The sequence below is a fragment of the Podarcis gaigeae genome, assembly GCF_964106915.1.
Source record: "Podarcis gaigeae genome assembly, chromosome: 7".
In the NCBI taxonomy this organism is placed as follows: domain Eukaryota; kingdom Metazoa; phylum Chordata; class Lepidosauria; order Squamata; family Lacertidae; genus Podarcis; species Podarcis gaigeae.
Window position 1 is genome coordinate 73,128,385 of NC_139683.1, and position 21,636 is coordinate 73,150,020.

A 21,636-nucleotide genomic window follows, 5' to 3' on the forward strand; every position below is an offset into this window, starting at 1 on the left:
TGCCTCCAGTCTTGTCCCTCTTCTCCACTCATCATTGTCCCACCACCAATTCCCTGGCTCTGAGCCTTCTTCCCTTGGGAGTTTCCCAGCTGGTTTCTCCTAACATTCCTCTGTGTCCAACCAGTCCATGACACATTGCCAAGAGGCGGAGGAGACACGGGGGCACAAAAAGCCACTGTAGTGTAGCAGTTAGAATATTGGATTGTGACCTGGGAGGCCAGAGATCCGATCCCCATTCAGCCATGGAGCTCACTGGGCTATCTGGGGCCAGGCACAGTCTCTACCTCATGGTGTTGTTGTTGTTGTTATGTACTGAAGTTCTCACCCTGGGCCAGCAGGGGGATACTGTAGATAGTTTTCACTCAGGTCCACATATGCAAATAAGGGATTGAAAATGACGTTCAGTGATTGGATAGTTACAGAAAGTTGTTACAGTTGCGTTGTAGTGGAGCTCTATATAAGCAGGCTGGCTGAACCCTTCAGTTCAGTTCTGTTCTGGCCTGTGAATAAACAAGTGCTGTTTGAAGAATCGCTGTGTCGTCTGATATGTTCACCCACAATTTAACAGTTGTGTGGATAAAATGGAGAGAAGCAGGAACCATGCAGGCTGCCACCACTTTTCATGGGTGATAGAACCAGGGTCCAATCACACAGGCATTTGCACCAATGTTATCCAGTGCACCAAAGGCCACTGAAATAGTAGAAGGCAAAAGGGGTGGGTGGGAACAAATGCCCAATTAATTAAGATGTCCATCTGGGAAATGGGATGCAGAAGCCACCAGATCAGCTGCTTACTTGTGAGTAGCCTCAGCTCAAACAAGCTGTTTTGGAAATGCTGGGGCTGGTGAGCTGCTGCAAACTGCAGAAGGAAGTTGCAGAAGGAAAAGGCAGCAGAAATCTAGAGAAAAGAGGCTGTTTCTTCAGGGAGTGGCAGGAAGGCAAGCAAGCTATCAAGGAGGAAAGAAAGCAGGACAGAAAGACCCCCCTGGATTATGTGGGAACTGATGGAGCTACATTTCCACCACCCTCATTATGAGTGTTCAGCATTTAGTGTGAATATCCCCCGCTAAGCACATTGTGTCTGCAGCTTTGACTAATGTACACTTTTCTTGCAAGCAGCTTCTCCTAATATTTGCAAATGCTATTTTCACTTAATATTTCCATATACACATTCCCCACCCCGCCAATAGATGCCTGTTTGTAAACATTCTTTGGCTGGAGAATTCGGGTAAGTGTGAATTTCAAGGGATGACAGTGTTTAGTTCTCACATTGTTTCAGAAAGTGTGGATTTCAGAAATTCAGATTTAAATGCAAACTAAAATGTATGTGCAGAGGGCTGTATTTCAAAGCACTGTATTGGTTGTCATTGTTGCTTCTATAAGCTGGGTATCAACAAGATCTATATAGGAAATTCTTCCTACAATATGTATGTAATATTATAAGGTTAGTTGCTGCAGTCTTAAACCCCTTATTATTACATTGGGTTCAGAGGGAATATGTTCATTTGTTCCATCAAACATCACTATGGTTATCTCTTACCCAACCAGCAAGCTCATTGGCAATCTCTATCTTGTTCGACCTAACAACAGTCCTCTAAGACAAAATAATCAAAATTCCATTTTTTGGTAGCAATGAGAAAATGAAACCACAAATGCCTACTTAACTGCCATAATTTGTCCATAGTCTTGATAATCTGCCAGAAAATCCAGCTCTGGTTTTTCAGAATGCTCAGGTGTGATAGCTTTTCAGATGTTTCGGGTTGAAAACTGGGTCATTCATTATTAGGCAGAGAAATTTCCTCCAGTTTTATCGCCGCAAATGAAATTGGTCATTAGAGCTCTGTTGGCAGTGGGCTTTCTTAAAACATGCTCATTTGTGTCACTAAATTTCCTAATAATAATGTTTCTGATGGGTTATGCAAAATGATAAATAAATGGCCATTTCCAATAAGTGAATTTTACTTGGGTCTATTAGCAGCGGGAATATACAATTTATATTAATGAAAGCCTCAGTTATGGGCTGATTACAGGTGATGGTAGTGCTTTACATATTTTTTAATACTAATATTCATAGAATCAGCTAACAACTTGCTATTTTATTTTCTATATCTGAAGAGCATTTAAATTTTATGTATATTAAGAGCATGATTCACTTTCTGTGACACTCAGTAAGTTGTGTCTTGCAATACTACGAATTGCTAAAACTTGCCGTCTGATTTCTGCATTATTTTGCGACTAAAAAGAACAAACCACGCAGAAGTTTGCAACGAAGTAGAAACAACATTTGTATGTAGGTTAAGTTTTTTCTAAGCTGAGGACTGCATCTAACATTTGGGAAATGAAAAATCAAGTGGATTGCTAAATTTCAGTGCACACGTTAGGCAGGGAGGTGCATATCAGGTCATTTCACAATAGATCACACAAATATTGACTTCTTCAAGCACCCTGATTTTGGGTTATTCTCCCCTCTCACAGAAACCACCAGAAAACCCACTGGAGAGATTTGGGGGTGTGACAGATGATAAGGAATGTTGTTGTTGTTTAGTCGTTTAGTCGTGTCCGACTCTTCGTGACCCCATGGACCAGAGCACGCCAGGCACTTCTGTCTTCCACTGCCTCCCACAGTTTAGTCAAACTAATGCTGGTAGCTTCGAGAACACTGTCCAACCATCTTGTCCTCTGTCTTCCCCTTCTCCTTGTGCCCTCAATCTTTCCCAACAACAGGGTCTTTTCCAGGGAGTCTTCTCTTCTCATGAGGTGGCCAAAGTATTGGAGCCTCAGCTTCACGGTCTGTCCTTCCAGTGAGCACTCAGGGCTGATTTCCTTCAGAATGGATAGGTTTGATCTTCTTGCAGTCCATGGGACTCTCAAGAGTCTTCTCCATCACCGTAATTCAATAATTCATAATTCATAATTCACCATAATTCACCATCATTCATGATAAGGAATAGGGTACAGGAAACTTCCTTTCTGTGCACTTCCTTAGGGTTCTGCCAATGGCCTCAAATTTCCTTCTAACTTCACTTTCTCATGTGCTCACTCTTTTGCATGGGTTTGTTGTCTGACACTAAGGAACTGAGCAGATGGAAAATGAAAAGTAGCACAGCTGTATCGTGGTAAGCAGTTAGAGCAGCAGGATTGTTGACTGTTATAGTGTTTTTAGGTGGGTTCAGCCCTGAAGGTAGGGACGCAGGTGGCGCTGTGGGTTAAACCACAGAGCCTAGGGCTTTCCGATCAGAAGGTCGGTGGTTCGAATCCCCACGACGCAGTGAGCTCCCATTGCTTGGTCCCTGCTCCTGCCAACCTAGCAGTTCGAAAGCATGTCAAAGTGCAAGTAGATAAATAGATACCACTCCAGCAGAACTGTAAACAGTGTTTCCGTGTGCTGCTCTGGTTCGCCAGAAGCAGCTTAGTCATGCTAGCCACAAGACCCAGAAGCTCTATGCCGGCTCCCTCGGCGAGTAAAGCGAGATGAGCGCCGCAACCCCAGAATCATCCGCAACTGGACCCAACGGTCAGGGGTCCCTTTATCTTTACCTTTAGCCCTGAAGGTAAACCTGGGGTATTGAGACAACTGATGTTAACAACTTAATTGTGTCTGCTCAGAAGTAGGTGTCATTGAGTTCAATGGGGCATGCTCTCAGGTAAGTGGGTACGGGATTACAGCAAAATTCCATTCACCTAGTGACCCTATGGGGTGCCAGGGTGAGAAGAGAGCAGAAAGGACTCGCAACACCCCCCAGGCATGTCACAGTTACCAAAAAGACCTAGAGAAGCTTCAAAGGCAACTCTAATAGTCAAATTCAAATTTTGCCAAATGTGAATTTGTGCAAAATGCTGCTTTATGCTCTGTCCTTAGTGATGCCTGCCTGTTGTATTTGTATTAAATTGAACTGAGGAGCATTCCAAAATATGTAGCTTTTGCAAATTTGTTTTACTGTTTTTTTCCCAGTTTAGAAACACTAGACCAGATGCAAAATATGCTAATGTGTTACATATCCAGCTATAACTCTACATGCTCACTTTTAACGTTATATTACAAATCGAGGAAGACAAAATACAAAAGTTTAAGTTTTAGAATTCCTATGTTCATTTGACAGCAATACATCCATTATGCACTGTGTATGAGAATTGTTCTGATAAACTTGGATTGCTCCAGTGTATATTCTAGATCATTTCTTTCAGAGAGCTTTCTTTCATACTGTCATTATTGATGAATTAACAAACACAACATCACTCACAGTTTTTTTTTATAATCTTGAGTTTTCAGTAGATTCAAGGCACGCTGCCTTGAAATGGTTTTTAAAAGTCCTTTTTTTTTTTTTTGGTATACATTTTATTCTTCTCTACAAAGCAAATAACCCAGCTGCAAATGGAATCAAGAAAAAGCCAGTTAATGAATTGATCCATTCTGCAGTATGCAAACATTGCCCTTACATGACATTACAAATCGTTTCCATTTCTTTGAAGTCAATAACAATAGGAAGCCACTCAAGTTGCCAAGTAGGAATCAGAAGGGGTCCTGTGCTGCATGCTAACAGTAGTCAAAAATAGCAAGAATGTTCCAGCATTAATGTAGGAGATGGATGCCACAATAAGAACCCAGTTTAAACATATTGTCGCTATTCATTTCAAGTGGAAGCCTTCATGTTTAATGTAAGGAAAGTACTCAGACAATGGATAGCTCAGCTGCTTAGAGCATGGTGCTGATAATGCCAAGGTTGCAGGTTCAATCCCCTTATGGGACAATGGTTTATTCCTGGTTTGGGCTGGATCACTGGGTCTCAAGTTTTTTGGGGGACCACAATTCCCATCATCCCTGACCACTGGTCCTGCTAGCTAGGGATGATGGGAGTTGTAGTCCAAAAACAGCTGGACAAGTTGATCCTCAGGGTCCCTTCCAATTCTATGATTTGATGATTCTATGGCAATCTGGAGCACATTGTTTGATTTGTTCCATGTGGCATGTAAGAGCCTTCATGAAAAGTATGGCCGATGAAGTTGCAGAATGTTCCATATAGTAGCAGCATGCTAGGCATGGAGTTGCCATTCTAGAGTGACATCCTTATAAGTTGGGGTTGCCAACCCCAGACTGATCATTTGTTGAGCAGAGAGGGAGTGTTTAGGGCTGGGCAATATCTGGTTTTCAGTATTGTGGTATATCACCAGCTAAACATCATGATTTACGGATATATCACAATGTCTGAAATAAGGATGGAGTTATGTAGAGGCATTGGCTGGCTTCACGGTTTTTCCTGCATTGTGATTTTTGCATGGTGCGCATGCACACACACACGCATCATGATTCACAATACAGTGGTACCTCAGGTTACATACACCTTGGGTTACAAACACTTTGGGTTACAGACACTGCGGACATGGAAGTAGTACCTCCGGTAAAGAACTTTACCTCAGGATGAGAACAGAAATCGCATGGCGGCAGTAGGAGGCCCCATTAGCTAAAGTGGTTCCTCAGGCTAAGAACGGACCTCTGGGACGAATTAAGTTCATAACCAGAGGTACCACTGTATATCAACAATATATCACCCAACCCTAGCACACATCATGATTTGTGATATATTGCCAGGTCAAAAATTATGAAACTGATATCATGATATGGACTTCAAACCTGAAGAATTAGCCATGAAGTCGCATACCGTTTTAAAAGTGATCAGACAGATTCGTTGAGACTCTGCCCATGTGGCTACAACGCGAAGCAGGAGCCTGGCACACATCGTGCTGCTGCTTTTATATTTCCCCCACTATCACCCTTTGAAATGATTGGGCAATAGCCCTGGGTAATTGTGGTGCCACCCCGGCATGCATGCGATAGCTCCACCCACACCAGGGTGGGAGGAACCAGGTTGAGAACCTGCCCACAACCAAGACCATCTATTACGATGATCCCATCTACAGATATTCATGGAGATCAGTGACTATAGTTATATGCTACCTCCAGGATCAGAGACAATCTGAATATTGATTGCTAGGGAGCAGTAGGATCAGACTGTTCCCCTCACAGCAGTTTATGGGTTTTCAACACATAGTGTAGTCCACGTTTAACTGAATCGTTTCTTTGATGTTTCTAGAACCAGCCTATGTCTCTCCGGTCAATAGCAACACTGTGACAACTGCATATCTTATGAACAAAAACTGTTCATAATGAACAAAACTGTGTTTTTTCTCTCAGTCTGGGTCTTTAAAAATAAGTAAATTTGTGACTGAATGCAGTTATATTTGGAACTAAGCATGGGGAAATTACAGTAACCTCCTAAGGCAAGATTTCATGAGTGTTCTTTTTAAATGCACATATTAGCCGAAATCACCTTTTCCAAGCAAAATGCTGAGCATTTAGTATTTGTTGTGCATACTGCTGCTGAATTGCTATTGTTCCTAATCTGTTTTTGTAGCCTGCTTTTTATACTATTAACAGTCCTATAAAACAGGCCTCATATGCTGTAAAGGTAAAGGTAAAGGTACCCCTGCCCGTACGGGCCAGTCTTGACAGACTCTGGGGTTGTGCGCCCATCTCACTCAAGAGGCCAGGGGCCAGCGCTGTCCGGAGACACTTCCGGGTCACGTGGCCAGCGTGACATCGCTGCTCTGGCGAGCCAGAGCCGCACACGGAAACGCCGTTTACCTTCCCGCTAGAAAGCGGTCCCTATTTATCTACTTGCACCCAGAGGTGCTTTCGAACTGCTAGGTTGGCAGGCGCTGGGACCGAGCAGCGGGAGCGCACCCCGCCGCAGGGATTCGAACCGCCGACCTTTCGATCGGCAAGTCCTAGGCGCTGAGGCTTTAACCCACAGCGCCATATGCTGACATTGTATCAAATAGTAGTGAAAGATAAACTGTGAATGATATTACTCATTCACTGTTACACTTCCGTGGCTAGATGTTACTCAATAAATATTTACTAACCTGCAGTATTCCCATGTTAGAAATATCTGTAGATTTCCTCTTCAGTAAGTGTTTACACCCACAAATCACTGTGGACAACCCATCTGGGGGGTTGGGAGATGGTACTCCTTGAAAATATGTCCTTGTTATTGGTAATAATAATAATAATAATAATAAGCCATTCAAAAGGACACAAAGTTGTGATTTCTGAAAATTGTTATTAAATCAAGGCATTTGTGGGCAAATACGATCAGAGAATAGGAGAGCCAGTGTAATTTGAACTTAGACCCTTAATTATAAAATTATTGTAAACCTAGCCTAAAAAGAAGATTTCTCTTGAGGTTGCCACAACCATCTACAAAAACAACATGATGAACACCCCTGATATTTTTTTCTAGTCTTCTTGGAACTTTCTCTTCTTTGAAATTCGTCAGTTGCTTGAACCAAGCATCTTCAGACTCACCTCAAACTTTTAAGGGGCGTTCAGTTAAGTGACATTTGGTGCAGTTATCCTCCCTAAAATGAAATGTCTGCATGGCTTTTCTATGAACTTGAGAAAAATATAAGGGCTCTGACTGCATTATTTTTCATGTAACTTCACCGACATATGTTAGTCCAAAGCAGCCTTCCAATTTCAGCATGGACTCCAATCTTAGAAGGGCACTATGGGGCTAGCCATAATACTATTCATTGCATGCTTATTTCTTTAACATGTTGTAAATGAAAAACAGTTGACATAAAACATCTGAAAACACCAAGAGATTACTGCTGCTTGTATGGTAAGAGAATACAGTGGTACCTCGGGTTACATACGCTTCAGGTTACAGACTCCACTAACCCAGAAATAGTGCTTCAGGTTAAGAACTTTGCTTCAGGATGAGAACAGAAATCATGCTCTGGGGGTGCGGCAGCAGCAGGAGGCCCCATTAGCTAAAGTGGTGCTTCAGGTTAAGAACAGATTCAGGTTAAGTACGGACCTCCGGAACGAATTAAGTACTTAACCCGAGGTACCACTGTACCACTCTTTGGCATTGTCCCATAACTAGAAGCACCTCACAGGTTCTGGGAAGATCGGAGTGTAAAGCATGTTCCATTCTATTGCATGAATTTTCAGTGGTTGCACTACTTAGTTCCCTGTACAATGTTCTTCAAGAACCAGAGGAAATAGACAGGCATGACTTTTTATAGTAAGCTTTTTAAAGAAATGAGCAAAGAATAACATATCAGAGGACTTTGGAGGAACCTTCTCAGGCAAAGTATGAAGTGTTGGTGGGTTCAATCATGACTCGAGGCCTAGGCTGGATCTAAACATATGAAAGAAGCATTTCAGTTTAAAGCGTTGTTAATTTAAACAGGGATGCAGGTGGCGCTGTGGGTTAAAGCCTCAGCGCCTAGGACTTGCCGATTGAAAGGTCGGCGGTTCGAATCCCTGCGGCGGGGTGCGCTCCCGCTGCTCGGTCCCAGCGCCTGCCAACCTAGCAGTTCGAAAGCACCTCCGGGTGCAAGTAGATAAATAGGGACCGCTTACCAGCGGGAAGGTAAACGGCGTTTCCGTGTGCGGCTCTGGCTCGCCAGATGCAGCTTTGTCACGCTGGCCACGTGACCCGGAAGTGTCTCCGGACAGCGCTGGCCCCCGGCCTCTTGAGTGAGATGGGCGCACAACCCCAGAGTCTGTCAAGACTGGCCCGTACGGGCAGGGGTACCTTTACCTTTACCTAATTTAAACAGGGAAAAGAGATACAGAAAAATGGGACTCCACTTCACCATCTGGTGGCACAATATTATATTGCATATACAGCACACATACAGTGGTACCTCTAGTTACGAACTTAATTTGTTCCGGATGTCTGTTCTTAACCTGAAACTGTTCTTAACTAGAGGCGTGCTTTCGCTAATGGGACCTCTTGCTGCTGCTGCGCTGCCAGCACACAATTTCCATTCTCATCCTGGGGCAAAGTTCTCAACTCGAGGTAACTCTTCCAGGTTAGTGGAGTTTGTAACCTGAAGGTGTTTGTAACCTGAGGCATTTGTAACTTGAGGTACCACTGTAAATAGCTTTTTTTCTTTTTCTCTTTTCTAGCTGAGCACCAAGATTAAGCTCTAATGGTTTTCTTACAGCAGCAAGGGGTGGGGATATTATCTATACCCCAGCTACTGTGGGCAGCTTACAACATATATAAAACATAGTAAATTAAACATTTTTAAAATTCCCAATACAGGGGCTGCCTTCAGATGTCATCTAAAAGTTATGTAGATCTTTATCGCCTTGACATCTGAAGGGAGGGTACCACAAGATTGAATGATTGGGCACTTGGCCCAGAATATATACCTTAAGCTGGCCCAGGCAATACCCCACCACCACCTGGGATAGGTCACCTTTATGATGCAATTAGCCAATTATAACACTGGCCCTATTTCAGCAGGGATTGGCTGCCTGCCAGCCACCAACATTACCACTGGAGCATTTTAGAATCCTTAGTCTCTCGTCAAGTAGATGAGTCTCCTCAGCTCAAGGAGGCATCAAGGCCTAGCAGTGCCTTCATACATAACAAAGAACATGTCACAATTATGAAGGAAGTATGAAGAAATTTCAAACAAGGCAAAATCTTATTAAGAATGGCCCAAATCCTGTTTAGAACGGGATTGGTGAGTACATACTGTGGTGATCACACAGGGTCCCCGGATGTTTAACTGTCTGTTGATCCTGTGCTACCACTTTATTTCTCGCTGCCACCACCCAGGCCCTACCTGGTACAATACTGAGTCCAGTCAGGGTCAAATTGGAACATAAACCTCTGTTTATTTATTGCAGTTTAACAAGTGTGTGGTTTCATAAACTGTATCAGTCAATTACAACCATGGGGTGCCTATCCAGACCTATAACTTCCGCTACCTGCTCTCACTCACCACCTCTCAGATATTTCCTTGTCTTCCTAGCCCCTAACTGTTCCTGACTCAGCTTATTTCACTAAACTCAACCTACTCACAGACTCTATCCCAATTCACTCCCACTCCAACCAACCACCCAACTCCCAACGAACTCCCCCCTTTGCCCCTCCCAGAGCTGGTTTTATAGTCCCTCTGACTCCACCCCCTGGGTTCCGATTGGGTAACCTGTTTAACTATTTCACCTCCAGCACTCTCATATGTTAACGTCACACATACGTCTTTATTTGCTAAATAGATGTTCTCCTAAAGCCAGATCTGAAGAAGCTGAGCAGGGGCAGGAAACATTCTGGTGTAAGTGAAACATTTAGGAAGAGGAATGCTAAAAGGATACGTGAAAGATACATAAGGGTGGACAAATACAACACAGAATGCAGGCCATGGGGCCTGTACACCATGGAAATAATGGAGATTGCTAACTTTTTATTCTCATTTTTAGTAAGATCTTTTGCATTTGTTTTTGCAGATCAACCTTACCAACTGTGGTCGAGTGAGGAGTTAAAAGTGTGCTGCTGAGACCTTGGGTGTGAAATCACTTTTGCAGGTAGGAAACAAAAGGTTTTTTAAAATATCAGCTGGCATGTAGATACTGTTTGGTGTTTCCAAAAGTTTGTACTCACTTGGTTAGATGTTACAGCATACCCCTGCACCTGTTCAACAGTAGGTACCTCACCTTATGCCACATCACAAATATTTTTCAAATGTCTCCATTTCAAAGGCAATTGACAAGTGGCATGGGAGAGGACATGGGTCTTGATCCATGCTGCTTTGGATCCTGACCTTTCTCTTTAAAGAATATTTATTTAATATTTATATTGAAAATGAATTTTCCCAATATCCTCTAAAATGGCAATGGATGGCAGAATGCCACTGGCCTCGAGATGGGACTCCATGGATTGACCATGTATTCAATGCACCATGCAAAGGCTATTTTGTGAGAGTCACCAACACACCTGGTATTTTTACCCAATATGTATTTCTGCTCCTAGTTTATGTGTGCGTTAGTGTGTCATATATTCATATGCTTTTGCTGCTTCTCACAAAATGTCATAAACCTGACGCAAGATACACATGCTCCAGAGGTTACCATGGCACAAAGGATGTGATAAATGTGCGTAAATGCCTGTCTCAACTCAGGAAGTATGTATAGAGTAGGAACACTACAGCATAGCCATGCGAGTGATTGGTTCCTTTTGAAACAGGTGTAAATATGTCTCTGTTCCATGTGTTTTCTTCAGGTATATATATATATATATATATATATATATATATCCTGAAGGAAATGAACGTCCTTTTACAGGGTGTTTATATTTCTGAAAGGACACAAATTCCTTTATAAACATCAGCACTGTCTACCACTGAATCAGACCGATGGGTTCATTTAGCCTCGTGCTGCCTGTGACTGGCAATGGCTTTCTGAATTCTCAGACAGTGATCTTTCCCGGCCTTGCTGCCAGAGAACCTTTTAAATGGAGAAGGCAGGGACTGAACTAAGGAACTTGCAGATGCAAAGCATGCACTCTACCACTGAGCTATGGCCCTCTCCTTGGAGCTCTTTCATGGTACATTTCCTGTCATAATTATAAGGCACTGCTTTTGTCAAATGGGATGCATCTCACTTCAGAAGCGTACCTCTGAGTTTCCGAGGGAGTGAAAGACAATCATTGGCTTCCCCCTGTTTATTAGCCGTGTGCTGCTTTTCTCCTTGAATTGTTCCTTACAGAATCCAACTGTACAATGAATTTTGCCTGCATGTTTTTGTGTGCTGGGGCACGGGAGCTGTTGACAGCATTCCTTCCATTCTTCCTTTAAAATCTGCAGATAGAAGGGTGCTTTAGAACAGGTACTGCCAACATTTGTGCAGTGGCCATGGTCCTAACTGTGAGGCTAAAGTTCAAACAAATGCAGTGGCTGAAGCGTAAGTTGGAGGAGAACAACAATACATAAAAAAGACCTTGTTGTTATTGGATCTGTTAAGGGGACAGTGAAGGAAGGGATCACCTCAGTCCTGCAAGGGAGGCCATGGATGAAACACCACACTATTTGATAAGAAACCCTATATTGTAAGGGGTATTGAAGCTAGAACTCCACATTATAGGGGAAGCACAGGAAGGAAACAAGGTCGGAAGGGGGCCACTGTCAGAAAAAGGTTGAGAAACACTATGTTAAAGCATCTTTCCTTTCTTACCTTCTGTTCTGTGCATGCTCCCAAGTGCACTATTTTGTGATCCCTTGGCTCAGCACCCTGTGCAGGGGGATCCACTCACGCTGCCCTCATCCTGGTACTGTTCTGCCTTACATTGCTTTCTTTGGGACCAGCAGAAAACTGAGTATGAATGGATAGCATTTCTAATACAGAATATGATTGTACGATTAAGAGCTGGTGTGTGTTGGTGTGTTCCTTTACATCAGGCCAATCTCGCTTAGCCTTTAATTATCCTGTCAGTAGCTGAGAATGCAGAGTGGGTTCTGGAAAAATAGAAGTTGGGCGGTTTCAGCTGAGTTTTTCTTCAGCTTGTGCAGCTGTTGTCCCAGTCATGTTCCTTTCAAGTTAGCATGACAAGTGATCATCCAGGGCATCATAATGCCACCCACTCTTGAGATAATCTTCCTCCATCCCCTGAAACATAAAATGCAATACTCAGGCAGAGAAATTGCTTCCTTATGATCGGAGGAATGCTGCGGGAGGCATGAAGAAGCTGCCCTGTTGTAGGACAACAATCCCCTATTTCCTTTATAGATGTCTCTGTAATTTAAACAGCAGGCAGAACCAGCACACAGTTGTAGATGCTCAGGGTGGGGGAGTGAGGACACCCAGAGACTCATAAATCATGGGGAGGATTAAAAGCAATGAACATTTATCTTCTTAACCCTGTAAAGCAATACTGCAAAGCCAAGGATTACAACTTGCTGTGCATGTACTCTTTGTTTGGGGATAAAAGGTGTTGAGCTTTTTTTCCTCATTTGCTTTTGTTGTTTTTTTTCTTCTTCTTTAAAAAATGATTCCCTCAATTAACAATGATGCATGCCTGTTGGGGAAGGGAGGAAAAAAGGGGGGAAGGAACCCAATTGAAAATGTATTACTTTAACACTAAATAAGGGGACTTTAAAGCTAAAAGTGAAGGTAATTGGACAGCCATCTAAAGAAGCCATGTATCTAGCTCTGAGTTACCTTCCACATTTCATAGGATTTAATCGTGTCTCCAAGGCACCATAGTACTCCATGTTACTCCATTACAGGACTTCCCACATCAGATTGTGTCCAAAGCTTCTTCTCTAAGGGTATTTTGTATACTGTGTCTCCTTAAGTGCTTTGCATCAGTTATGCTCACCATGCTTTGAAAGGGCAAAAGCAGGGGAAAACCTGAACAACAAAGGGGCAAGTGGGAACTCCACTGCCCAGTTTATGTGTAAAGGAGATCTGGTCATGGGCTTGCCCACACTTCCATTCGTCCAACTGATTTGCCCTGGGAAAACCCACTATTTACCACTGAATCAGAGCAGATGTCAATGGGTTTTTCTGTGGATTGATGTTTGCTCTGATTTAGCAGGAAACGGCATTTTCCCCAGGAAAAGCAGTGGGTCAAACCTACACTCATTTTGTAATAGAGCAAGTGCTAAACAGACTGGTTTAGTGGTTCCAAAATATTCACTTAATAACAGATTCCAGGCTTGTCTTGCATGTACAAATGCAAGTATGAGTGGAAGGAATGCGATTCTATCTGTACGGTCAAGCTCATGCCATCTTACCCAGACACTGTGGCAATGAATCAACTGTAACGTTGTAGCCTTTGAAACCCATGCTGTTGAAGAAGTCCCTTCTGCATGCCACAAGTCTAGTCCAGAGTTCCTACCATTTCAAAGCTGCTCTTTGGGGTCAGTTGTGTCTTGTCCCTCTTGAAGAGGGCAGGCAGTATCCTCCACAGCTCTGGAGTCATATGCGGAAGTGTAAGCCTGACTTTGCACCATAGCCGGAGCTGTGAGTGGTTCAAAAAAGGTTAACTAACCATAAAAATAAATAATGAGAAATGAGTGTCATATTTGTTTAACCACGCATTGAAAATAACCACCAACTGGTGGGAGGAGCAGGCTAATTGTCTGAATCTGCTTAAACACAGAGTCACTGAGGAAGTTTTCATAATAATATTTCTGATGTATACAGTGGTCTGTGTTTGCCTGAGCTTGAGTCTGGACTAAGGATTCTGAGCTCCTGTGTTTTGATTTGATACATGATGTCCAATCACAGAACATTTCAGGATTTGGGACTCTGCCATTGGCCCTTGAACTCTGAGTCGTGATTCACAGCTTGGAAATTTAGACAGCAAATCATGTTGGGAGTGGGAGTGGCCCAGGCTTTCAGGAATGTATATAAGCAGTTGCTTTGCCCCTGTTTCCCAGTTACTGTACGTAGTTCAATAAAGGTTCTTGTTGTTATTGCTGTGTCTTGCCTCGTGGGAACCCACCTACACGTCCATATTTATGTCTCTTGGAGGCTCTGACTGCCAGGAAGTCTAAGGGTTTTGTAATTTCAGTTTCCTTCAGTGACTTGTTGGAGTTAGGCAAACCTAAAATCACTGAAATGATTTTAGCTAGACAGAGCTAACTCCAGATAGGATTGAGTTTTTTAAAGTGGTGACCTTAAGTGGTGACCTTAAATAACTTGTTTGGTTTTACAAGTAGAGCCAGTGGGAACCACCTAGGCACACAGGCTGTCAACATTAGTTTTAAAACAGAATCAGTCCCCAACTCACTGGAAGCTGTAGCAGCTCTCTTGGTGGCCAAATTCCAGCAGCAGAGGAATTCCATCCACAGGTGTAGTGTGGAGGAGTCTCCTTCTTTGGAGATCTTTAAGCAGAGGCTTGACAACCATATGTCAGGAGTGCTCTGATGGTGTTTCCTGCTTGGCAGGGGGTTGGACTCGATGGCACTTGTGGTCTCTTCCAATTCTATGATTCTATGAACTTATGGCACCTTAATGTAAACAGCTCTTCATTTTATATTTAAAAATGTTGTGATTAGGGGCCACTAATGTAGGGCAATATGAAAGCCTCTGTGTGGTGCAGGCTTTTCCTTCAATAAGGAAGAAAAGGCCAATCTTTACATTTGGAACAATGGCAAATGTGGAGTCTGAAGTTCCTTGTTACGGAACAAACCATATCCCAATGTTTTATCAAGAATTTCTTTTCTCCTATCCAACACTTGAGAAACAGTTGGGACCAAACCCTAAGCTCGGCGTGCTGCAGTCATTTCAGCTTCCAAGATGGAAGCCTTCCAGATTCCACTACTGGAAATTCAGGCAGGAGAACAGAGTAAAACTATACTGCATAAGTCAATACTCAATTGAGCAAATATGAGTTTATGCAAATCACCATATGTCTTGTGAGATAGGCTCCAGCTAATAATATTTCACTGTCTCTTCCTTTTTGTGCCGCATAAAAGTCAACAAGCCCATCTGATCACTATCTGATGTCATTGGGTATGTGAAATGTAATGGAAGCTTCAGCTCAGTTCCTAATAGCCAAAAGGGTCCCTAAAAAACTATAATCAAAATTAAATGGCACCCTGAGTGAGTGAGCATATTGTTTTTAAATGTGTATTTCAGAAAGTGCTTAAATACGAGGTGAAAGATCTATACTTGCACCCAATTCTTTCCCTGATACAGTTGGGTACAACTACTTTCATCTTTCTCTGTATTGGAAAAGGAGAATTATATTTAAATAAATATCTTTAAAATTCAAACTTGGCTTGAAATTGTGCACCAGAAAATGCAATTAGTCCCTGAGAACAAAATATCCTTAACTAATAAATAAACCTCCTCAAGAGACATAACCAGGACTATTCCTGAGCTACTTCAAAATAAAGGTCTGGGCATCACATGATGGAGTGTTCTGTATTAAAAACTAACAAACACAACTGCCCTGAACATAGTCAAGCATAGCCGTGTCTGAGGTATATTCCTTTTGGATGTGCAGGATTTGTTTCTTATAAAGAAATATGCAACAATGCTACATCCCCTCAGCTGCAATCTGAAATGGTACAGTCCTAGAATAGCTTCACCACTTCATTTGTGAAAATTTGAAGAAAAATTAATCCTATTCAGGATGAGATAATAATTAATAAAATTGTCTTTTTAAAAATACCATTTGTTGTTATTGCCATTGAGATGTGTGCTGATATTACAATATGCTCCTCGGGTCATTGGCATCAGAATGAAAGAGAGGTTGGCTCACCATCCCTCAAGAGACTTCTAGTCATCTCCACTATACTTTTCAGTCATAACAACCACAAAGGAATGGCTTGCTTCTAAGACTGTTGAAAGTATTAATTGCTTTAAAAATGTCTGCCTATATTGCCCTTACTCTGAATTTGTCCTTGTTGTTAGCACATAACCAATTCTGATTGGCTATATAACACCATTATGTTGACCATGGAATCTCCTTTGTACATAATGCAATAAGAAGAAGCACTAACCAGGTTAGAGATTGTGAATGTCACTGGGGTAGACAACGCTGGAGTGAACAATAGCACCAGACAGGCTAAAAATGGGGGAAATATTAGCACAATAAAAATGCAACCAGAGGAAGACTACTATGTAGAAACCGGTGGGATGGTGATGGGGAAATAAGCCATGACAGCAGCTCTGCACCTTGTCCTCTCACTTTCTTATTGTGCTTGAGTTATATTTGTTATCCCACTGCAAGGCAATAAACCTCTCTACCTTCACTCTATTCACCTCCACTTGGGGTTTCTGGGAATGCCATATTTTGTATTGCATTCTGTATTACAACAACACAGTGAATTAAATGTGTACTCTCAGTTCTCAGCCCCGTGGATTACAATTGTCACTCACTGATTAAATTAATTAGTTTTGATGTGCAGAAAGATGCAACTATCTGCCCCAACTAAGGATCCATCATTATCCCTTAGATGGTAAGACCGTGTGGCAGACTTCATAAAGGTTTCAGCCTTCACCTTTACTTTGAGTCAACTATTGTGAAAGCATATTCAAATCATTCTGTTGCATTTTCTAACCATGTTCTCATTGGGGTTACATTCTTCATGTTCCTCATCGGGGCTGATGTAATTCAAGCCAAATTGCCTTATAACAAAAGCATATGAAATCATAGTGTTAACATTTAACAAGATTTGACACAAATCTAATACAGAGAAGTAGCAAAACCGACAGCTAAGTAAGTCTTCAAACAGATCCTGACACTTTTTATTGTCTGCCTTTCCGCCCCTTCCAGTTATTCAGCAAACAATAAGAGTTTGAAGTCAGAAAAGCTTCAAATCACTTATGAGCAGTTTATGAAAGATTGTTCCAGGGGTTGCTATACCTGAGTTATTTTGAAAACCAATTCTCTGTACTCTTAGCAATATTATTATGTGCTAATATTTCCCCCCTGAAAATGTTAACAAGGTCATTACCCAGTCCCTTTTCATAGGATGGGGAGCAGAATGTGTTGGCTTCAGCCAAAAGAGCCAAAGTTGGCTGTGACTAAGAGTGCCCCCAAAGAAGATTTTCAAAACACATTGGACTAAAAAAAAAAGTGTTTCTGTGCACCTAGAAACTTCATTCCCTTCCAGATTTCATGCACTGATAGTAAAGGGTGGTGAAAGGGGAGAGGAAGAATGGGATGCAGGCCAGCTTCTCTTCTTGTCTTTCTTCCCCAATGCACTAAGGGACAATTTTAGGAGCAGATGGCCCAGGTGATGACCTGGTGTACCGTGCTTGGGAGATAATGGTCAGGCTACCAACTCAACACACCACTCAACTGTTGGAAGAAATAGTGCAAAGCTTTCATCTTCATAAGGTGCTGGTGCTAACATATAAAGCTGTAAACAGTTTGGAACCCAGTTAGTTACCTGAAGGAACATTTTCACCCATATCACCCATACTTTATGAGACCATCTTAAACTCATTTGTCTGTTAGCACTTGGAACTTAAGTGAAAGAGTAGGATTCAGGGGTACCTCGAGACTACACAACTGGTCCTTCAGGAAGATATGTAACTCTATCCAGAACAGCCTGTCTATGCATTTCTCAGACCCAAAACCTACAACCCCCACAGATGATATTCAACTTCAATTTAGTTTCAGTAATTATATGCTAAATTCTTGAGAATTGCTTGCTTTTATGAAGTTCTATCCTTCTGGTGCCATTGTATCCATCTTGTGTCATTCAAGCAGGACCCTGGAGGGGAATTTCCTATCGTCTTCATCATCCCACAAAAGCCCCTCCAGATACGATTTTTTGGAGGCTGCATGAGCTGTAAGGGAGAAGCTGAATTGGCCATTGAATCCTATTGCTTTAATCCTATTGCCTGTGGCAGCCCATAAAAAATTGCCAATAACATCTGATATGATGACATACTGGATGGTAATAAGAGAAATAATAACTGATCATCACAACCACATGTACTGACCTATAGGGGCAAATGAAGCCAAGTCTAGTCAAGGTAAAGATGCCAATAAGCAAAGCAGAATAAGAACAACCTGGCCACCAAGTTTAACCATATTGGGGGACGGGACCACAACCGAGAGAATGATGTTGCACTAATATCCTGCTTGTGGGTTCTCATAGGCTTCTGGTTGCTTATTGTGTGTACAGGAGCCTGAATTAGATGGGCAACTGGTTTGATCCAGCAAGATACTTCACATGTTTTTAATTGTTTGGAGATGTGAGAGTATTTCATTCTGGGAAATTAATTCAGCTGCGTTAAACGTGTTTCAAAGTGTGTATTGCAATTATGGCATAGTAGCAGCTCAACAGTCTCTCTAACAGGATATTTATTAAGACAACTATCTGGTATACAGGAAATGCTATCAATGAGGGTTATGCTTCAGACTTATGACAGCCATGTATGAGACGCTATTCCCCAGACACCCAGTTTTGCAGGAACCAAGCGCTTTGTGTTGTTTAGTCATTTAGTCGTGTCCGACTCTTCGTGACCCCATGGACCAGAGCACGCCAGGCACTTCTGTCTTCCACTCCCTCCCACAGTTTGGTCAAACTCATGCTGGTAGCTTCGAGAACACTATCCAACCATCTCGTCCTCTGTCATCCCCTTCTCCTTGTGCCCTCCATCTTTCCCAACATCAGGGTCTTTTCCAGGGAGTCTTCTCTTCTCGTGAGGTGACCAAAGTATTGGAGTCTCAGCTTCAGGATCTGTCCTTCCAGGGTTGATTTCCTTTTGCTTTCAGCAGTTGACTGGGCCACTTTTGGAGGGCCACAGGTTTTTCAATCATCCAAAAGTAAAAGAGCTCTCACCCTGTTAACCAAGCCAAGAGTTTACTTGTGCTGAAATAGAGCAGCCTCTGATTCCTGCCTAAAAAGCCCACTTATCTGCTCCTCCTCAATGGGAAACTACTGGGTGCTCAGCTAGATGCCTTCAGAGCCATTGCTAACCCCCACCCCTAGACATGCAAACGTATCTGACACAGCAAATGGATGATACAGATTTGGATTTGAAGGTTTAATGTAAATTGGGCTTTCAGATTAATGGCCACCAGTTGTTTTCTTTACAGAAGAAAAGCACCTTGTAACTTTTACACTTGCCTTTTTTATTATCCCCCAATATTGGCTATATAATATTAAGGAAGGATGCAGGCAACTTCTACCGTGTTATGAAAAATGTTTTATTGTGCCACAGTAATTCCAGAATGGCTAAAACTTGTATATGTGGATTCCAACGCCAGTCAAAGCAAATGGGCAATTCTGCAGAAAATAAGAAGCTAACAGGCTGCTCAACAACACTTTGCGTTTTGAAGTCATAATAATACTTTTTTAAAGATCACCCAAAAATCAGTGATTTGGGGAGTTCAAACCATGCACTCATATCAATTTATGGCCTGTATATATTTAATTTCCATTTGTGTGCATGTGTGTATAGCTTTTCAGATGGGATTATTCATTGTACTTAAAAACATAATGCCTATGACAAGCTGTATCTTTCACCACAGGCGTTCAAGGGTTTTATAACATTTTATATAATGCATATTTTTTCTTCCATAAAGCTTTATTGCTATTTTTATAGGACATAATATGTACTCAATGGACCATAGCAGGCAGAATACCCATAATAGTCCATCATGGAAATGCCTATTTAAATAATTTCTAAAAGTGCATAATGCACAATAATTGAAAGTCTATCAACCCTAATTCTGCCACTCTCTTACTGATTCACATACGGAAAATAATACGTTATAATAATACATTATGGGGTCACCAGCTCCAAGATATGAATTGTTGATTTAAGTCTGAGATTGACTGGGTTGGAGACTTCAAGTCACCTTTTTATAGCTATATAGAGATTAATTTCAATAATTCAATAATAAATAATAAATTTAAATTCACAAATCTATGTATAATCACAAAGTAACATAAACAGAACAAAAATTAAAGATACTTCAATTTAATCTGAAATCTTGTATATTTCTATGCTACTAATGTATGATCCATTCATATGTGACTTTATTGCAAATTTAAAATGAGGTTTCAATATGCAAATAAAAAAATGTTGGCATTTATTAGCAAATAAGAGTTGTAAAATGGTGCCTACAAACAGTATTTCCTGTATTTCTGATAACTGGGGGTCCCTTTGTCAGGAGCTCGTCCTACACTCGAGTAGGACCCTGGTAGAGACACATGCCCGAATGGCATGTTCTCTTCCTCCTGGTCTTTCGTTCGGGAGCTTCAAAAGCTTTCTTCAGCCAGAACATCACACCAACCGATGCCAACAGACATCGGCACACTTAGGGATCAGCAGAGTTTGCGCAGGTGCGTAACAGACCTCAGCAACTCAGCATTTTGGCTAATCTACTTTATTTACATATAAACACACACGGAGCACTGCAACATGGCTCCCTCTCTCTCTAGCATCAGACAGCAAAGAGTAAAAGGACAATAGTCCCACTTCACGGAACACAGTAACACAAACATCCTGTCTCCGTCACATCCCACTCTGTGGAGTCAAAACATATACCGTCATGTGAAAGACAAAAATCCCATAACTGCAATCATGGAGCAGGAATTCTAACACCCTTTCCCCCCAAATTAAAATCAGAGAAATACTCTTATACTTCAAAACTTTCAGGTGCAAACCCTTCAACATTTATCAGATGAAAATAGAGATGTCCTGTTCTATTATTAGTATTTATTTATAGCCCGCCCATCTGACTGGGTTCCTCCATCCCTTCAGGGCAGCTTCCAATAGATATAAAAACACAACAAAACACCAAACATTAAAAAAAACCTCCCTATACGGGGCTTCTATCAGATGTATTCTGTTGTTGTTGTTTTTAAAAAGATTTTTATTAAAGTTTCAAAAATTATATAAAAACAAAACAAACAATAATACAAACAATAATACTAACAGACAAAAGTAAAAACAAGTATAATTTCAATCCCTTGTTTTCTTATAACTTACTTCCCTGACTTCCTCATACCTCCCCTTTCTGTATTCCAATTTCTAATTTATAAATTCAGCAAATCCTTTCCCTTAATTTTCATTTAATTTTTGACTTTTCTTTTCTTTTTACTTATCCATTACAGCTGGAAACTACATAATTTCTAAACCAACGTCATTCTAACATTCATTAATTTTGCAATGTTTCTTAAGATAGTCCTTAAATTTCTTCCAATCTTCTTCCTCTGTCTCTTTCCCCTGGTCTCGGATTCTGCCAGTCATTTCTGCCAGTCCCATAAAGTCTATCACCTTCATCTGCCATTCTTCCAAGGTGGGTAGGTCTTGTGTCTTCCAATACTTTGCGATGAGTATTCTTGCTGCTG

At 41.7% G+C, this 21,636-nt stretch overlaps 1 protein-coding gene across 4 annotated transcripts in view; it reads left to right on the plus strand.

Annotated features, from left to right (window-relative positions):
- CDH12 (cadherin 12) overlaps positions 1-21,636 on the plus strand; it is a 652,231-nt gene that overhangs the window by 197,366 nt on the left and 433,229 nt on the right. For all 4 annotated transcript variants that reach the window (XM_083747240.1, XM_083747239.1, XM_083747238.1 and 1 more), the window contains one exon: positions 10,313-10,390. The gene's annotated coding sequence lies outside the window, so the exon portion shown is untranslated. The remainder of the gene's footprint in view (positions 1-10,312; positions 10,391-21,636) is intronic.